This window comes from Ptychodera flava, chromosome 3, assembly GCF_041260155.1.
Source record: "Ptychodera flava strain L36383 chromosome 3, AS_Pfla_20210202, whole genome shotgun sequence".
Lineage (NCBI taxonomy): Eukaryota > Metazoa > Hemichordata > Enteropneusta > Ptychoderidae > Ptychodera > Ptychodera flava.
The window spans coordinates 10468620-10477272 of NC_091930.1; the positions used below are offsets into that span (position 1 = coordinate 10468620).

Below are 8653 nucleotides of genomic sequence, written 5' to 3' on the forward strand. Positions count from 1 at the left end.
GTCAATTCTACCTAGTACGTAAAATTGAAGGCTTCCGAAGTGAGTGATTTTAACCTGAATATGATGTAAACATTTACGATAGCAGTCATTGACGTCGTTGAGCGTACTCAGCAATATCAACACCTTGTGTAGTATTTGGCATTTCACCAAATCTGTAATGCTCAATTTTATTCATCGATTCAAAGAACGAAAAAGAACGAAAAAGATATCGTGCAGAAAGTTTTATATTCGTAATTCAGAAATACAGTGCAAAGAAAGCAACACAAAGAGTTAACTTTGGTCCAGTTTAAATGTAAATGATCATTGAAGTGACAGGACGATGATATTTGCCTACTTACCAATGGTGTTCTTTTAAATGTGTTAAGATCCCAGTCGTTACAAAAAAAATTATGTAAATTTTGAGGACCATTTGTGGACTTGTTTGTATTCCGCACGGATGACACAGCGTTCAGTAAAAATCACTGTTGAACCGTTCCTTAATATTTCAGATGTGCGCCGCCAAGCGGCTGTGATGACAGAAGTCTGAGGTTGGTAAAGAATATGAACAAGACGGGTGAAGTTGCAGCAAAAGACATTCGCAGTTTTGTTGAAAAGCAAAATTTAAGTTGTGTTTATGTTGCCCTGCCAAAACACGCTAAGGTAATTATTTTGGTTGATGGGTGTACTGGCCATCTGTCACAATGCCCTGCTTTTATCAAGGGTTTACCTTTTCTTGAAACAGATGGTCGAAAAGAGATTATGTCATTACACTAGTAGCCTGTAATGGAGAAAAATGCTTTATTCAGTGCGATAGAGAAACATATGACGATAATCTAAATAATATAAATGCCAGGCATCATATTTCACAGGAGCTGTTGGAAAAAGATACGACAAACATTCATCACAATTGCCTGTTTACTTTGTGCCAAGATAGCAATGCAGCCGAGGTTCATCTAATATCGATAGGAAGTCTAAATACAAAGGAGATTTCGGAAAATTTTAGGAGTCATTCACCCTTTAGGTTATGTTACATAGTATATAAGCGCTCATTGTATCGCTTCAGGTATATTGCGTTGTTCTATATTTTCAATCTCTAAATATTAAATACTTGTGTATTATTAGGGGCCTAAGCTCTCTCGGACTAACGCCCTATTGATTTTACTGGGTTAAACTTTCTTCTCTCTCCTTTTCTTCTTCTTCTTTTTCCGCAACTTTTTTGCCGGGCTAGTTCTCCGAAGACGCCGCCTGCAGCCTTTTCAAACGTATAGGGCTTATTAAATCTCCTATAGCTGCGAAATTTACGCATTATTTGCATGATTTTACTTTCAAAACAAAGTTGGTTGCGTAAATGTGATAAATGAAGGAAATGAAAACAAGGATCACTTCTCGCTGATTTAGAATATGCCTACACGTTTTAACAGGTTAAATAATAAACAGGTGCCACACTAATATTTGATAGGACGGGGAACCCCATGACACCACATCTTGTACCTCATTGATTATGCTCATATCTTATTGTGGGCTAGCCAATAGAGCCAGAGGTCTGATTGTTGGTACACTGGGATAAGTATGGGAGAATATGGACAAAATTCCATGTGCCTAGAAAGACCTTTGACCTCTATTTTACAATTTGCCTATAAATCAGTAATGACAAGTGTTTACACTCTCATATTTAGTGGCATTAGGCTTCTGAAGTGTTACATCCTATACCTTGTTAATGGCATCATGCCAAATTTTTCTTCGAACTTTGTTTATAACTTTGCATAAGCCTTTACGGATCTTTTTTATAGGGACAAGCACGGGAACATATTTTTTGTTAAAATGTCACATGACCGGTTACTACCTGTACCTCTTTAATTATGCACATATCTAATTTTCGGTTTCCAATAGAACTAGAGGTATGATTTCTGTATATATAAGTATGGGAAAAGATTTTTGGCAAAATATCACTTGAACAGCCCTTCCTTTACCTCATAATTTATGCACATATCTAATTCTGGACTTGTTAATACAGCATCTATTCATAAGTATTGAAGGAAAGGTTTTGACTAAATGCTATGTGCCATCGAAGACTTTTTTTCCTCGAATATGTATAGATACCTATAAATCAGTAACCACAAGTCCTGAATCCTTCATATTTGGTATGATTGCTGATTTTGTGCTGCCACATCGTATATCTTATTAATTATGCGCCTATCTAATTACGAGTTGGCCAATAGAGCTACAAGTATTATTTTTGGTATATAAGGATGAATATGCGGACAAAGTTTTGTTCCAAATAGTAATGTAAACCAGATGACCATTGACCTCAATTTCAAAAATACGCCAATAAATCAGTAACCACAAGTGCTACTTCCTCCATATTTATGGGATGAATAACCTTAATACACCACATCCTGTACCTCATTAAATATGCTCATATCAAATTTCCAGCTTACAAATTGAGCTGAGCTAGAGGTCCGATATTTGGTATATAGGGCTGTATATTGGAACAACGTTTCGTGCCAATATATAATGTGGCCGGCATGACCTTTGAACTCGATTGCACAAGCATGATCATGAATAAGTAACCATAAGTGCTACTGCCTCCATTTTTGATGGGATGAATAACCTTATGCACCACATCCTGTACTCATTTAATATGCACACACTTTCTTCTGGGCTTACCAACTGATTTTTTTGCCTACAGGGATAAATATGGGAACAAGTTTTTGCCAAAAGGTAATGTGAACAAGAGGCCCTTTGACCCAATTTTCACAAAGATGCCTCAAAATCAGTAGCCACAAGTGCTACATCCTCCATATTTCGCGGGGATCAATAACCTTAATGCATAATGTCCTGTACCTTATTAAATATGCACATATTATGTTTTCGACTTATCAATAGAGCTTGAGGTCCCAACTATGGTTTACAGGGATAAATTTGGGAATAAAGTTTCTTGCCAAAATATAATGTGACCCACACGACCTTTGACCTCGATTGTACATGTTTATTCATAAATCAGTAATCACAAATGCTACTGCCTCCATCTTTGATGGGATGAATAACTTAATGCACCATCCTGTACATTATTTAATATGCACATATCTTATTCTGGGCTTACCAATAGAGCTAGAGGTCTGATTTTTGGTATACAGGGATAAATTTAGGAACAAACTTTTTACCAAAATGTCAAGTGACCCAGACGACCTTTGACCTCGATTTCACATATATGCCTATGCATGAGTAACCACAAGTGCTACACCCTTTATATTTGATAGGATGAAGCACCTAACGGCATTAGAAGGTTAGGAATTGTAACTCTGGTACATGTCGCCAGTGTTTTAAAGTACTTGGGCCCTGTGAAGCTGCTTGAATCTTTTAATTGTAATGGCAATCTAGACCAAAGACAGTTGTGAATTTCCACTAACTATGACGTGGAGTAAGTCGTACATGCTCTTTTATTTACCAATTTTAGGACGATGTGTCTTTTATAACTCTTGCATGGCAAGGAGACGTTGTTTTAGTTACTACAGCCTGTTGATTTTCACATGATGAAGCCAGTTCATTTGCATATCCGGACTATTTCGGTATTACAAAGTTTGTTTCTTCGATGACAAAACTTAGTTAAAGCGATACAGTCATCTTTTCTTGTGATCTCACAGTTGTTCCTAAATAGTTGAGTTTTGTCATATTGATTTGCTTTACATCGTTCCAGAATGAAACTTATCTTTCTAACTCGGACTTATTAAGTAATGTGACTGTTACAAGTCCACAACTGCCATGTAACATGTATAGCCTATCAATAATTCGATAACTTAGCTTCTAGTACGCGCTGAAAGGTACGTCAACATCGTAAATTACTGGGTACATAGGCCAAAAACGGAGAAGTGCTGAAAAAAGGAAACTGAGCAAACTCACCTAAATCGCACTTTTCTCATATAATAGTTTATATCACCTTAGTTGGTGACCACTACCTATTTGACTTGGCGGGTACCACATGTGTGGCAGGATGCGCTTACTATTTTCGAAATACCTGACATCACTTCTTTGCCCTTTGCCCAGAGGTCCATATATCTTTCTTTCATGAATTTAACTTTGTTTTGTGTTCCGGTGCTTAACTGTCTCTTCTGTGCTGTTTTGTGTCTATGTTCATAACTAGTGTATTACGAATTTTGATGTAGTGTTATTGATTACGGATATATGATTGGTATTATTTTGTGCCATCAAACTATTTATCACAACAAGCTACCGTTGAAGCACGCAGAAATTCTGTTCGTATGAAAACACAGATTATGGTTAGCTTATTACATAGGAACACAATTCAACCAAAATATCTGCCGTGTTCGTCAATTTATATGCCATTGTAATCTTGGTAGAGCCATATACTTCTCAATATACAGTGTAGCTTTGGAACTATCAACCGACCGGGTTGAGTTTAGACAGTTTTATGCAGGTAAATTTTAAAAGCGCTATCGATGCATATGAACAATCTTTAAGCATTACCTAAAGTGGTGGACTTTTTTACAACTGAGATAAGCAAAGAAATTTTCAATTTTCTGTTAACAGGACGACCGGTCAATATTCGAAGATGGGAACCCAATACACTGCAATACCCGGAAAATATAATAAATAATATCGTGTACTATTACAAGAACCTCATTTTGAATAACAAACAAATAAATTAACAGAGAAATAAAGACACGGGCCGAACAATCGATCTTTGAATTAAAAATACAGAAAGACAATAATTAGAAAATAAACGAGCAAATAACATACAAATAGAACAAAAGAAATAAAGGGAAATCCAAACAACTAACAAAATTAATAGAGAAAATGTATACACCCTGTTATGAAATGGATCTTACAGGTTATATACAGAAGATGGCGTTTTCATAGGAGAGTGCGGACATGCATAAATTGGCTTTAAGTTGTTCTGCAATACAAGTTATATTTATTTTTTCTTGTCAGTCTGTATCCATCCATCCATCCATCTTGGTTTTTTCTAATATGTTCTCTTTTGCGTTGCTTGTTTTCAGTTTATTTGTTAATTATCCAGTCCGGTGTACAACAAATGTTCGACAACAGTTGTTACTTTGAAGTCAATTTATTTCAACTTTGACTGTCGATGTAGTATATAATGTTCACCTTTGCGCCGGTATCTTATTTTTATCATAGTAAAATTGTCTGCCTCTGTCAAATATGATTTTTCCTGTTAATACAATTAGTCGAATCAAAGTATCTATAACTGGCATCATTCAACAAAAATCCGAATACATTAAACTTTGAATATGAATGGCGCTCCTCAAAAGTACCTCGGCAAGATGGCAGGAACTGCAGTTTGCCAGCACTCAAAAAAGTTTTTGTCTTGTAACATAGATGTCGCTGGTACATAAAGATTAATCGTTGTGGTCTGATCGTTGTTCCAGGTTATGTTGAAGATCATGAAGGATGCTCATGTGCCGAACGTCGTCAGTAAAGACGATATCGCTCCGCCAAAGTTCCCGGATGTCGAAAAATATAAACGAGACAACTATTTTTGGTCTCTCGTAGAGCAGGAGATATGTGCACGTAAGTGTTAATACAAATGTAACAGCCACTCTCTGTCATACATCAAGTGTTCTTGTACATTTAAATGCAAGACTAACTAAGTATTTATAGACGTGTAATTTTAATACCCTGTCATAACCTAAGTGTAAATTCAAGGTAACTGTCATGCCTGAGTGTTTATGCACGTGTAACTGCAGCACTCTGTGAGTGTATACACATATGCATCACGGGTTTACCATTGCCCTTGCTCTTCCAATAACTTCTGACGAGGAAACTTTTAATCCCTCTTTAAATCTTGGTTGATGTTTGATTCAAGCACTAAGATATTAGATATATATTTGACAAAACATCGACTTTTCGACATAAGAGAAGGAAATTTTAGAGTTTGTGCTGCGTTGTTTGAACTGCCATGTACAGGGTACATCCAAAGAGTGACGCTTCCCGAGGTTTAGTCTTTTAATATTTGGGTACAGTTTACCGGAGACAGAACTGGCTAAGCGGTTCAGGCCAGCTATACATCACACGTGTATACCCGTCTATCGGTGTTATTGTATAATTTTATCATTGCTATGACATAAACCTTCATCTTCTACTCTTTCTCCAATATTGTGCAGGTTCCCATGTTTACATTGCAAGTGTACATTCAAGTTGGGAAGGCAATGTCATGAGCGTAAGACGATTACGGAATGCGAAAACAGTGAAAATGACTGATGTTGTATCCTGGATTGCCGAAGACATTGCTGTTAGGCGATAATTTCTATTTACAATCACGAAATAGCAACTCTCTATTTCCAGTCTGGAGCTCCCTGGATTTACGAGAGAACAACATAAATTACGTAGAATGCGCATCTGGGACAGACAACCGGACTCTTATTTTTTAATACTTTACTGATCTGCCACTTGTTGGTGCTTATTTTAAATTTTAAAGCTCTTTGGGTAAGAAAATATTTACCTTCTCCGTTTTTCGAAAATCGACAATTCTCACACTGAGCTAACGTGACAAGAAATTGCGACTATTTTGAATTTCAAGTATCGGTAAATATCACTAGACTATTTGTTGCTTCCCAGCACATGCACGGTGACCCCTGATTTTCATTCCAGATTTGTTGACAGAGTGGCTGAAAGTTTTATTGTGGAAAGTTTGAGCAAAAGTTTATGTCTTTTATTTTCCAGGTGCATACTATCGTAAGTTCAAACTTGCCCTCTTTTTCAAATCAATTGTCGCAACATGATAATTTATCTGATATCATGAATATATAATACGTATGGTCAAAATAACATTGTGTGTCCTGTCAGACATTTCAACAATGGTCTGGGAGTTTTAAGTCAAAAGGTAGAACGCGTCTCGTGGACAGATATTCGGGCTTACAATTGTTATCATTTCTCTTCTGGCCTACAACTTGTAGGGGCTCATTTTAAAGGTCAGCCAGACAGTTAACACTGGGATGGTGGCCATTTTTAATTCCAAATATCGGGAAATCGTAGGTAATTTGTGTCTCTAGTGAACACGATTGGAACTAATTTGGGATAATTTGATTTTCTATTTTTTTAAATTTCTTAAAAGTGTTAGGTGCCAGATAGCTGAAGTTGCATAATACCAATTGCTCATGAAAACAGGTATGTAATGTAAAAAGAAAAGCAGATGAGATTACATTTGTAGATTAAATCGGCATTACTTCACCATCCAATTATCCCTAATTAGTTCCAATCGTGATAGTACAAAAGTTTGCACAGTGACCCCTGATTCTTATTCTTGCGTTGGTAGGAGAATGTTCGAAAGTTTCATTGAGGAAAAATTTGGTAAAAGTTGAAGTCTTTCACTTTCGAGGGCATATTTCATTAAAGGTATTGCAAGGAGATATTTCAAGGGTCACACGGTATTTTACTTCTAACTTGACTCATACAATGATATTTTCCCTAACAAAGCTTGAGAATCTGGATTGACTTCTCAAATCTTGTAAAAAATAACATTTGTATTAACAGTATATGAATCAATGTCAAGGATAACAATCGTGGTCAACATAAGAGGTATAAAGTACGTACACAGTCAGAGGTCGTCATTTTGTGTGATCAAGGCCAAAGGTCAACAGTGTAGCAAGACAATGTCAAAGGACAACAATGTCGAAGGAGATTCACAAAGGTCAACAATGGAAGAAGAGAATGACCTGAGTCAAAGGGTCAGGAAATCAGTACAAAATGTCAATAATGTTGGAATACAGCGCCAAGTTCAAACGTCTGACTACGCGAGTGGAAGGTCTTAGCTGTGACTCAAGTCCATCAATGTCCAAACTTTTGATAGGCAGAGCTTTTATTTGAGGTGGTAATTGTATAATCGAGAAGATCACCTGCCAGTCACGTGACTGACTGTGCTTCTAATAGTTATTACACTCGCTGGTCGCACAGCAGAAATTCTGCTCACCAACACCTCTTCCGTAACTTTATTGAACAAGATAAAACGACCGCCATAGTTTCCCTTTGCATGTTTAATGTACAGTTCGAACATTTACGTTACGATCGTCGCATCGGTGATAAGCCATGCGCCTGTGCGCATAATATGTTGAGCGTGTTAAACCAAACTGGGTTAATCATTCCAAGTAATGTTAGAGATAAAAATGAACAACGTTTATAAGTGCTTTATTGTAAAAGTGTGCTCTTGTTTCTTTATATAGTGAACTCATGTAGTTGCACAAATGTTTGTGGTAGCATCTATCCCTTGGTGTATACTTAAATTGCACACTTTTCATCATCACAACATTACTGAAAGGCGGAAAATAATAATAACATTTCAGCTATTGTCCCTTTGGATTGTAAATAGTGATTTGTACTTCAAGTGATTGACACAGTTATTTCTTGTGATTTGTGATCTCTTTTCTTTGAATTACTTGAAACTTCACACAAAAGCGGTCATTTGTAAAGGCTAAAATGTATTCTTTGAATTCCAAAGGTCAAGTGAGAAATTATATGTCAATTAATATATTACTGACATGACATGTGGAGAAGGGTCACCGTTTTCACGAATAAAAATTAGGGAGGGCCACGCTTTCTCTTGCAAACACTTTTGAAGGGCTAGGGTTACAATTGTTTGTGCAGCGTCCTTTTCAAAAACAAAGCCCTCCCCCCGTGTAATTTCTGTCAAATCCCAAAT

General features: G+C 36.6%; 1 protein-coding gene and 1 long non-coding RNA gene across 2 annotated transcripts in view; both read left to right on the top strand.

Moving 5' to 3' along the window:
• The window catches only part of LOC139129530 (uncharacterized), a 263263-nt gene that overhangs the window by 139706 nt on the left and 114904 nt on the right, over positions 1–8653 (top strand). The window lies entirely within an intron of this gene.
• On the top strand, positions 493–6404 carry LOC139124927 (uncharacterized). The gene is made up of 3 exons (XR_011550095.1): positions 493–639; positions 5388–5529; positions 6123–6404. It is a non-coding gene; the product is annotated as an uncharacterized lncRNA (long non-coding RNA).